The sequence below is a fragment of the Bos taurus genome, chromosome 5, assembly GCF_002263795.3.
Source record: "Bos taurus isolate L1 Dominette 01449 registration number 42190680 breed Hereford chromosome 5, ARS-UCD2.0, whole genome shotgun sequence".
In the NCBI taxonomy this organism is placed as follows: domain Eukaryota; kingdom Metazoa; phylum Chordata; class Mammalia; order Artiodactyla; family Bovidae; genus Bos; species Bos taurus.
In genome coordinates, this window is record NC_037332.1 from 64,339,356 (window position 1) to 64,352,037 (window position 12,682).

A 12,682-nucleotide genomic window follows, 5' to 3' on the forward strand; every position below is an offset into this window, starting at 1 on the left:
GCTTCGTTTTCTTTGATTGTATCCAAAATTATATTGGAAAATTGCTTGTAGAATTTTTTAGAAAAAATGTTCATTTATTTTAGGCTTAAAATAATGTGTGTGTCTGTGTTTGTTTGCTTCCTTTTTCTCCAGAAAGGATTTTCATTTGCTTCTTTCAAGAGCCTGAAGGCATTAGCAATCTGGAATCTCTTTAATCCATTTGAAAGGCCTGAGATATTCTGGGCCACCCAGATTATCTGAAGTTTGGGCTACAGGCAGTGTGGAGACTCTTTTTATTTCAATTTACTCTTGTTTCTGGAATACAGTACTTCAGGGTCCCATCCTACATACTGTGTTTTCCCCAGCATCCAACTTTTATGTCTATACCAGGTTATCAAACTACTCAGATATCAAATACTGGCTTTGTTATAATTAGCAAATGCTCCCAGGAGAAAAGTGACCTTAAATGTCAGGCTTACTTCTCTGGACTTTCATCTTCTCCCAGATGGCCAGATGGTGGCCAGGTGATTTTTCACTGCCATGATGGTTCCACAATGCTTTTTTGAGCAGACATTAAAAACATTTTTTGTTGTCTTTTCTAGTGTGGAGTTGGTCTGAACTACCTAGTCTGCCATTAATGGATGCTGAAGTCCCTTTTAATTATATCTTTATAAGTTCTCTAGAACTAATTTATTTCCCTAGGGTTACTGTGGTATTAAATTAAATCTCAAATATCAGCAAATGTTTATTTCTCTCTTGTGTTACTAGCTGAGTATGGGTTGGATTGAGTGGACTGGAGGCTTATTCCAAACAGTCAGTCAGGTACCCAGGATTTATTTTTTCTTCACTTACCATTTTGTTGTTCACAATTTGGAACATATGAGCAATTTTTAAAATATACTTTTCCAGATTCTTTTCCATTATAGGTTCAGTTCAGTTCAATTCAGTCGCTCAGTCGTGTCCTACTCTTTCCAACCCCATGGACTGCAGCACACCAGGCTTCCCTGTCCATCACCAACTCCCGGAGCTTGCTTAAACTCATGTCCATCAAGTTGGTGATACCATCCAACCATCTTATCCTCTGTTGTCCCTGTCTTTTCATGACTTCAACCTTTTCCAGCATCAGGCTCTTTTCTAAGGGATCAGTTCTTCACATCAGGTGGCCAAAGTATTGGAGTTTCAGCTTCAGCATCAGTCTTTCTAATGAATAGTCAGGACTGATTTCCTTTAGGATTGACTGGTTTGATCTCCTTGTAGTCCAAGGGACTCTCAAAAGTCTTCTCCAACACCACAGTTCAAAAGCATCAATTCTTCAGTGCTCAGCTTTAAGAAAGCTGAGAACAATTATAGGTTATTATAAGATATTGAATATTGTTCCCCATGCAACATCCTTGTTGTTTATTTTATATGAAGTCATGTGTATCTCTTAACACATACTCTTAATTTATCCACCCCTCCCCCCACCCCCCTTTGGTAACTTTAAGTTTATTTTCTATGTCCGAGTCTATTTTTTTTGTATGTAGATTCATTTGTATAATTTTTTAGATTCCACATATAAGTGATATTATATGTTTGTCTCTCTCAGTGTGACTTACTTCACTTAGTATGGGAATCTCTGATCTGTCCCTGGTGCTGCATAGGACAATATTTCATTCTTTTTTATAGTTGAGTAGTATTCCATTGTATGTATATACCACACTTGTTTATAAGATTTGATATCACCAAAGAAGTGGGGAGGGAGAAGGAGGCACACTGGCTTTTCACTACCTTACCTGGAAATGCAGTGTTATTTCTGCTCCTAGTTTGGGTGGAGAATAAAGGAGAGCATGTGAATTACTGAGAGAGCACTAGTTGCTTCTGTTACTCAACTCTACTAGGTAGGGGTCTTGTGAACTCTCACTTGGCATATTGAAAGATTCTCCTAACCCTGAGTGCCAAAAATGCCGTGACTGTGCTACACGGTATTCTAAGAGATTGGAACTAAGTCGTAGGGAGCAAATCTTGTATGGAAAGGCTATTTGGGCCCCTTCCAGGAGAAACCACAGAGATTGATATCTTTATTAGAATCGAAAGTCATTAAAGTACAGTAGATTTTGGTCTGATTCAAACCTGGCCTTAATCGCCATGCAGACCAATTTGAAGAGCTAAGGAAGCTGAAATTTTCTTTAAATTTCATTTGTCACTGAAATTTTCTTTAAATTTCATTTCTTATGCTAGGCCCATTCCATATGTGATCTGATTTAATTCTCATGGCCACTCAATGAGGAAATTTCAACTATTTATTCCCAAGTATTTAACTATTTATTAAAATATAAATGGTGTTTCAGAGCAGAACTTATACTCAAGAACTCTAATGGCCATATTTTAATCTTAATTCTTTTTTAAAAGTTGAAGTATATTGATTTACAATATCATATTAATCTTAACTAAATATTAATCTTAATTCAATGTTTAATCTGTTCTCCACCTCTTCTCCTGGCTGCAGTAAATTCAGACCATGGTAATTTTTAAAGTCAGGAGAATGTCCCAGTAATTTCAGGAAGGTGTGAGCGAACTGATGGAATGAGCTGTGGTAGTTTGATCCAGATGCCAGTACAGGGCCCGGTGAAAACCCAGATGAACAGGTGAGATCCCTATTCTCAACAGCTGCTGGACTGGAGTGAGATGGAAGAAAACCCCTAGGGAAAATAGGGGCCCCTCTATTTTCCCAATTTTCCCTGGATACCCCGATAAGAAGGCTGAACCCAATGCTTACTCTGTGTGTGTGTGTGGTGGTGGTGGTGGTGGTGTTGGGGAGTTTCAGGGGGTTGCCAGAAGATTGAATTTCTCTCAGACATCCAAGATATGGAAACACAAACACTGTCCAGATGCTCAGTACATGCCCTGCGCAAAATAGAGGCTCAGTAAACATATTCCTCAAAATCTGATGTACTTAAGGATGATTATGCTGGAGGTGATTTTCAGGTTGATTGGTCAAACATGGCAGGTTAAATGTAAGTCTACTTCCTAAGATTATAATGAAGGAATAAAAGAGCACATAAATTTTCCAGGACAAAGAGAAAGGAAGAGACAACCACATTTGGGGAGTGAAATAGGGATACATCAGCCTTAACTGAGTTCAGCAGAACCAAATCAGAAAAGAAGGAAGCTGTTTTGTGTTACCGAATGAGCGGAAGCTGAGACTTTGGAGGTACCAGGGACAGGTACCTCTGGAGAACAGAGTGAGTGGGTAGACTGACATTAGAGGAAGGGAACTGAAAACACAGGGCTAGTTGAAGGTTAGAAATGCCTGATGTAGCAACCCTAGTGAAAATGCATGTAAGGAGTAGTTATAACTGCAGAGCTCAACCACTAAACTGCCCCTCCCCACACCTAGTGCAAAATGGGAGCTTTATTTTCTGCACAGGAAATCTCTGGATTCAAGAACACTTGTCATAGCTGCATATAAATTCCAAAAGATAGAGACTTCAGTTTGTTTTGGTCACTGATGAATCTAAAGTACCTAGAACAGTGTCTGGCATTTAATAGCCACTTGGTAAATACTTGTTGAATAAATGAATGAATGAACCTCATTAAACACAGGGGTATTAATTAAAAGTTTCCATCCTAAACACTGAAAACTTTCAGCCACATTCATGCACCAAGTTTCCAAAATGCTGGTCATCAAGCTCATACCCTCTAGGCAAGAGACCTAAGGATTCACAGTGTGAGCGGTAGGAACTCACTCTCTAAGAGAAAGGCTTACAGTCATTGACATTTGGGGGTTTCCCCATCAAAATAAGTAGACCCCTGCCCAATCCTTTCCTGTGGAGGCCACCCACCATGCCCTTCCAATGGGAATAAACATTCATTTATTTAATCTACAATTATTTATCATCTTTAACCCCACTCCAGTACTCTTGCCTGGAAAATCCCATGGATGGAGGAGCATGGTGGGCTGCAGTCCATGGGGTCGCTAAGAGTCAGACATGACTGAGCGACTTCACTTTCCCTTTTCACTTTCATGCATTGGAGAAGGAAATGGCAACCCACTCCTGTGTTCTTGCCTGGAGAATCCCAGGGACGGGGGAGCCTGGTGGGCTGCCGTCTATGGGGTTGCACAGAGTCAGACACGACTGAAGCGACTTAGCAGCAGCAGCAATGAGCATTTCAATTATTGAGCACTTATAATGGTCTGCTGCTACTGCTGCTAAGTCACTTCAGTTGTGTCCGACTCTGTGCAACCCCATAGATGGCAGCCCACCAGCTCTCCCTGTCCCTGGGATTCTCCAGGCAAGAACACTGGAGTGGGTTGCCATTTCCTTCTCCAATGCATGAAAGTGAAAACTGAAAGTGAACTCGTTCAGTCGTGTCCGATTCTTAGCGACACCATGGACTGCAGCCTACCAGGCTCCTCTGTCCATGGGATTTTCCAGGCAAGAGTACTGGAGTAGGGTGTCATTGTCTTCTCCGATAATGGTCTAGGCACTGCAAATAGAAGATAAGTGAACAAAATAAGTCTCTGCTCTCATAGAGCTTACATTCTAGAGGACAGACACTGCAAGTAAGCAGGTTGATAATTAATTTCAGTATATGGCATGTGAGAGGGTGATGAGTGCTAAAGACAAACATAGAACAGCGTAAGGGGACAGGGAGTGAGGGGTTGGCATATTCAGGGATGTAGTGAACTTTCAGCAGAGACCTAAAGGCAGTGAGGAAGAAGTCAGGAGCCTATTTGGGCCAAGGGTTCCAGGAATAAGAAAAAGCAAGTACAAATGCTGTGCATGAAGTGGGAATACACCTGGCATATTTAAAGAACACCAAGTCTTTTAAAGTGGTTAGGTTCCAGACATATTTCAAAGGAAGACAGAACATTTGCTGAGAAGCATAAGACTGGGGAGGATCAGACTTGGTAGGGGGAGAAATCCAGGATCAAAAATTTTGGACATATTTGACTTGGGAATTTTATTTGCCTATTGATTGGTCCTGGGTGTTCTTTGGAAGGAATGATGCTAAAGCCGAAACTCCAGTACTTTGGCCACCTCATGTGAAGAGTTGACTCATTGGAAAAGACTCTGATGCTGGAAGGGATTGGGGGCAGGAGGAAAAGGGGACAACAGAGGATGAGATGGCTGGATGGCATCACTGACTCGATGGACGTGAGTCTGAGTGAACTCCGGGAGTTGGTGATGGACAGGGAGGCCTGGCGTGCTGTGATTCATGGGGTCGCAAAGAGTAGGACACGACTGAGCAACTGAACTGAACTGAACTGATTGATTGCTGAGTAGCAATACCAGTGGGCAGTAGAAGGCAGTCTGGGATTCAGGGCAGAGGTCAGAGCTGGAGCTATACATTCATGAGTCATTGTCACATCACACTGATGGCAGTTAAAGCCACGAGACCCGGATGAGATCATCAAGACTTGCACATGATTGAGCCCTGGGAGCAGTCCAACAGAGAGACATGTCAGGAGATGAGGAGGAGTTAGCAGAGGATAGGGAAAAGTAAGGAAGCGGGCTAGAGAAGGGGACCCAGAGAGGATGGCATCCTGCTGCTAGGTAAAGAAGGAAGGGCTTGAAGGAGGGGTGATTGTTAGCATAGGGTCAGGGCACAATCAGTTGCATCAAAGCTGCTATTAAATGAAGTAAGAGGGCTGAGAATGGGCCATTGGAATTGGCGGCATGGAGGTCATCGTTTTAACGTAGTGGTGAGGATAAAAGCCTGATGGAGTGTATTCAACAAAGGCTGGACTTTTTACTGTCTTCCTCTTACATATGAATAGACAGCCAAAGATTGCTGAGAGTTCAGGAAAGTTTCCGATACTAAAGACAGAGTTCAACACTGATAGGGAGGAAGGTAATTGGAGGAAACCCAACATTGCAGGGAGTAGAACAAACCTTAATCTAAAAGAGAAGAAAAGTTGTGTCACTGCATGCGTGACACAAAAATAGGTTTGTTTTTTTTGTTTGTTTGTTTGTTTTTTAAGGAAGAAATGTCCAGAGAAGCAGATACGGCTAGATAGAGAGAATTTTGAGTCTGGGAGGTGACTACGACTCCAGGGCTGGAAAGCTCTTCAAACACAGGAAGAGGAACAGCACAAAGTAACCTCTTTCTCTTCTTTTTCCCCCTTTCCTCCCTTCCCCTCTCCTTTCTCTCTCTCTCTGCTGTCACATGACAAAATTAAAACAATTTAGTACTGACCTTGGTGTCCTTTATTTAAGGGAAACAACCCATGGCTGAGGGGCGGTAAGGAGGGGGTAGTTTAATGCTTACTAGCAGTGAAGCAGTCTTCCCAGCGATTTTGGGCAAGAGAAAACTTTTACAAAATGTTAGAAGAGACAACTCAGAAACTGGGTGTGCTTGGCCAGGAGGTCGAGGATGTCTTAATAAGGCGTGCAGGTCCTATTTTCTAGAATGAGGTGAGCTCACCAGCGCTGAGTTGGAGGATTGACTGGGGTTAGATTTTCCCTGTCAGGTGTATCCTGCCAAGTGCAGACTGAGGTGTGACTTGCGAATGTGGGCGGCGCCATCTTGGGATCCTGACAAGTTGAGTTAACCTTCTCATGCCTAATTATAACATCCTGCAGTAAAGCTGAAGTCAAATAACTTAGACATACCATGGATGTGAGAGACTTTGGACACTTTCGGCCATCCGTGTGATGACTTTTTGTAGGATCCGGGTAAACGGGCTAGAGAGTTGCTGCCAGGTGGATCTGCTTTGTCTTTTTTTCCCTCAGCTTAATCGGGTGGGGCTGGATGGAGCCACGTTTCAGTCAGGCTTGTGGCCGAGCAGAACTAACCTGCCGTATGAAAACGAGGCGAAGAAGGGGAACATTTGTTGATGAAATTAACTTCGCCACAAATTTCATACAGATACAGCCTCACAGGAAAGGAGGAGTGACGACAGATCCTGAAGCTGGTTGTGTGCTTAGTCGCTTAGTCCTGTCTGACTCTCTGCGACCGCATGGACTGCAGCCCGCCAGACTCCTCTGTCCATGGGATTCTCCAGGAAAGAATACTAGAGTGGGTTGCCATGCCCTCCTCCAGGGCATCTTCCCAACCCAGGGACCGAACCCAGGTCCCCTGCATTGCAGGCGGATTCTTGACGGTCTAAGCCACCAGGGAAGCCCAAGAATACTGGAGTGGGTTGCTCTTTCCTTTTCCAGGGGAACTTCCCGACCCAGGAATGGAACCGGGGTCTCCTGCATTGCAGGCAGATTCTTTTCCACCTGAGCTACCAGGGAAGCCCCCTGAAGTGGGTTAAAGCCACTGATGTTGTGGGTCGTGGTTGTGAGGTGTAGGCACTGGAGACCTGCAGATTTCTCAACATGAGGTCTGCAAACACACAAGAAAATATGAACCAGATGGTAAGTTGTGACTTCTCTCCGAAAGTCATCTGGAGAGAAGACTTATCTGTAATCTACAGCTGCTGTCATAGTCTCAAAGGTTTCCATGATCCAAAAGAGGTCTAAGATTGGGAATTCCCTGGCAGTCCAGTGGTCAGGACACTGGGCTTGCACTACCACGGGGCACTAGTTGGATCCCTGGTCGGGGAACTAAGATCCCGAAAGACACACAGCATGGCCAAAAAAATAAAATAAGATTTGACTAGAACTACCAGTACTAAATGGAAGGAAACCTAGTAAATTGTAGGCATTGCCTGAGATGCTCTTTGTGGAAAACTGATTCTCTAGCTTAGGCGCCTGGCGTTCTCATAGTCCCAACTTCTTTTTTTTTTTTTTTGGAACTTAATTTTCTATCATAGTTCCCATCTCCTTCCTTCATTTGGAGTCTTTGTTCTAATCCTTTTCCATACCCCCTTTCTTCTTTCTCTACTGTTTAATAGATCCACTGGGGAGCTTGGCTTGGAGTGGTGGGGCAATCAGGTAGGCAGGAACTTCTCCAATTTATTTATCATCTTTCACACTGTTCCTAGTAGTGATTATGAAATATTGACATTAAGTAGATAAACTCATTTTGAAAGTACTTGCATGGTGTCTTTTCAAGCTACATGATGTTTGACCATGATATATACTAAAGGGTGATGAGAAACACCCCAGAAAGATGTTAACATCCTTGATTGGAATGTAACTATAAATTAATGGAAAATACTATGAAGTACTGTGAATAAATAGCCATAAAGGCTGGTTAAATATTATCACTTAAAGAACCATTAAGAAATAATGCTATTTATATAACCAAAGTGAATCCCATTTCTCTGCAGATCAAACAATTATGCACAGCAAGAGCAAGCATCTTGGCTTTCACTAATTACAGAATTTTTTTCCCACAAAATAGCTTTTTATATTTTGATAGTGCTGATTGTTTTAGAGTTGTTCCCAAGGATTCATATTCAAAGATCATCTTTCAGTCTGTCACATTTTTAAGAATGATGTAATGCTTTCTTGATTATTTCAACATAACATAAAATGGAAATTCCATGGTTTGAGGTTTGCAGATAGTTCCTTTTTAATCTTCTTTAGGAACACATTTCATAATGAGTTTTGGTCTAAAATGTGATCCTGGTTTTCATCAGAATTTCTCTCACTCTATTTTTGGCTGAAATGGGATAAAGAGTCAAATGACTTTTGACTCTTTTTTGTCTAGTGTTTGTAGTTTCACACAGTTTTAATATGCTTGAGGATAAGATTTCATTTTTGTAGAGAAAGGTTTAAGTTGTCCAGCATATCTCTGTGAGCTGCACTATCTCTCTGATGAAGGCCATAATATTTTATCTTTTTTAGAGAGATCGAAGACCATAGCTTTTATGGATGGATTCATTATTGTTTTAAGGATGAAACTGGTATTTAAAATATGCAAATGTTATGTTACTCCTATTTAAAATCCCAGAGATTTCTGTATTACTTGTCTATCACTTGAGGGAAAATCACCACTGATTTTATGTCTTTGAGACACAAAACTATGTACTGGCTCACACCTCTACGGGTTGGCTATTTCAGTTGGACTCAACCAGGTGGTTCTTCTACTGGTCTTCCCTGGAGTCACCCTTGTGACTGTAGTCATCTTGTGCTTGACTTGGTTTGGATGACCTAGATGGCTTTACTGGCTCTTGGTGCTAGCTGTTGCCTGTGGTGCCCTGGCTCTCTACCACATGGCCTCACATCCTCTGACTGGCTAGACCCAGCTTCATTACATGATAGATGTTATAGATATAATAGATAGAATGTACTTCTTACATTATAAGAAGGAGAGAATGGAAGCAGTAGGGGCCTCTTGAGGCCAAGTCTCAGATGCCTCACAGTGTCACTTCTCCCACATTTTTTGGTTCCAGAGCCATCCCCAGTTTGAGGAGAGGGATGATAGATTTCACCCCCTGATGGAAGGAGCCTCAAAATCACATTGCAATGGGACATCCATATTGGATTGCAAGGATTATAGTGATCATCTCTGCAGGCAAACCTACCATAGCTTCTCATCTCAATTAAAATAAAAACCAAATTTTCACTATGGCTCCCAAGTCCCTACATCTTCTGACTTCCTTTTCAATTTTGTATTGTTCCACTCCTCCCTTCGTTCATTGCCCTCCTTTCTGTTACTCAAATGACCTCACCTTGTTGTTCTCCCTGTCTCAATGCTCCTTCTTATATCTAGGCTCCTTCTTGTCATTCAGGTCTTAGTTAAATGTCACTAAAAGTATATTTTAAAAAACACTTTATTGAGGTATGACTGGCACATTAAAAAAGCTATGCTTATTTAATGTATATAACTCTATAAGTTTGGGAATATATACATACTCATGAAACCATCATCAGTGTCAAGGTCATAGACACATCCATCACCACCCAAAGATTTCCTCCCACTATTATTAGTGTGTGGTGAAAACACTGGATATAAGATCTATACTTATTCAATTTTGAGTATACAGTACTGTTGGCTAGACACCATGCTGTGTAATAGATCTCCAGAATTTATCTTGCATAACTGAAATTTTGTAACATTTGACCATCACCTGCTCATATCCCTTCCTTGCTTCCTAACCCCAGTGACCACAATTCTACTCTGCTTTTGTGAGTTTGACGTTTTTTTTTTGGCCACATTGTGCAACACATGGGATCTTACTTCCCCAACCAGGGACTGAGCCCATGCCCCTTGCAGTGGAAGAATGGATTCTTAACCACTGGCTCACCAGTGGTGGCGAGGGGAGGTCCCGAGTTTACCTGTTTTAGATTCCACATAATAGAACCCTCAGAATGTCTTAAGTTGCCTCTTTCACTTTCTTAGCAACTCTTTATTATTTGTATGCTTTTATCTATTTTATTTATCACTTTCTAAATGATCTTTTTAAAAAAAATATGCTTATTGCTTATTTTTCCACTGGAATTAAGGTCTTTGGGAGCTAAGGCTTTGTCTCTCCTGTTTATTCCTATTTATTCAAGGATGAGAATGTGTCTTTGTAATGGTCCTCAACCTTGGCTACACTCTAGAGGGTGTGGGGTGATGCCCAGGCTGTACTCCAGACAACTAGAAATGCCAAAAGGATCCCATAGAGCAGCCAAAAGGAAGGACCACTGGCTAGCCTGAAAACCTCAGAGAAGAGCAGGAACCAGGGCTGGTCTTAAAGAGAAGGCAAGATTTAGAGACATGGGGCAAAGAAGAAAGCCTTCCTCTCAGAAAGGATGTAGGAGGAGCAACAGGGAAAGGAACTAGATATTGCAGAACAAGTAATGCCAGGAATTGACTTGTTAACTTGATTTGATAAGCTGTTGGTACATTGACCATTCTTCCTGAATTTTCCAGACTAGCTGATTTGAAATACTGTGTTCCATTTTCTATGTAAATCAACAACACATCTTTTAACATTTGAGCATCTAAACTCCAACTCTAAGGCAGAAGCAACACAAAATCATAGTAAAATGATGGATCTTTTTTTTAGAAAAATGATGAATATTTTTTAGAAAATATTAGGTTGGTGCAAAAGTAATTGTGGTTTTTGCATTGTTGAAATTTGCCATTTGATATTGGAATATAGTCTAAATAAATGTGGTTATGTTATACATCATTTTAATGCACATTTCTTGCTTTTCATTTTTGCTAATGGCTTACTACTTACTGTTTATATCTATTTTAGACTAGGGAAATAATGTTAGACAAAAAGCAAATTTGAGCAGTTTTCTTATTTGAGTTCAAAACGGTTGTAAAGCAGCAGAGGCAATTTGCAACATCAACAGCCATTTGGCCCAGGAACTGCTAATGAACATACAATGCAGTGGTGGTTCAAGAAGTTTTGCAAAGGAGATGAGAGCCTTGAAGGTAATGAGTGCAGTGGCTGGCCGTCAGAAGTTGATACCAACCAGCTGAGAGCCATCATCGAAGCTGATCCTCTTACAATTGAAAAGTTGCCAAAGAATTCAATGTCAGCTATTCTTCCATCATTCGACATTTGAAGCAAATTGGAAAGGTGAAAAAGCTTGATAAGTGTGTACCTTGTGAGCTGACTGGAAATCAAAAAGTTGTCATTTTGAGGTGTCATCTTCTCTTATTCTATGCAACAATGACGAGCCATTTCTCTATTGGATTGTGACGTGTAATGCAAAAGTGGATTTTATACAACAAGATGAGTTGGAGAAGAAGCTCCAAAGCACTTCCTAAAGCCAAACTTGCACCAAAAAAGGTCATGGTCACTGTTTGGTGGTCTGCTGCCAGTCTGATCCACTACAGTTTTCTGAATCCTAGTGAAATCATTACCTCTGAGAAGTTTGCTCAGCAAATCAATCAGATGCACCGAAAACTGCAATGCCTGCAGCTGGCATTGGTCAACAGAAAGGGCCCAATTCTTCACAACAGTGCAGGACCACACATCACACAATCAACTGCTTCAAAAGCTGAATGAATTGAGCTTTGAGGTTTTGTTTCATCCGCCGTATTCACCTGACCTCTCACCGACTGACTACCACTTCTTCAAGCATCTTAACAACACTTTTCAGGGAAAACGCTTTCATAACTAACAGGAGACAGAAAATGCTTTCCAAGAGTTCACTGAATCCCAAAGCATGGATTTTTATACTATAGTAATAAACAAACTTATTTCTCACTGGCAAAAATGTGTTGATTGTAATGGTTCCTATTTTGGTTAATAATGATGTGTTTGAGCTTAGTTATAATGATTTAAAATTCACAGTCCGGTACGGGGAGGGAGGTGGGAGTGGGTTTCAGGATGGGGAACACATGTACGCCTGTGGAGGATTCATGTTGATGTGTGGCAGAACCAGTACAATATTGTAAAGTAATTAGCCTCCAATTAAAATAAATAAATTTAAATTTTAAAAAATACATAAAAAAATAAAATTCACAGTCCAAAACCATAATTACGTTTGCATCAACCTAATAGCTACTCTGATATGAAAAATCTTGTCATTTAAGAAAGCAATTTTGTATCCTTAACTAGGGGCACAGGAATGATGAAAGTGATGTTTTAGGATTGTTCTGTAAGAACAGATTGGAGATTAGAGGCAAGAAAAGGAAAGAGGTAGGTACCCCAGCCATGCTGGTGTATTTATTCGCATGAAGTGAATAAGGGTCATGGTGATGGGGACATAAAGTCGAGGGTGGATGTGAGAGGCATTTGGGGGGAAAAAGCAAGTCACAAGTCATGATGATGGGTCAGTAGTGTAACAGCTAGGAGGGAAGGGTGGCCTTACCCTCATGGGTTAAATTATTTTGGTGAGCATTTATATTGATCAGTTTCACAGAATTAAATTCACGT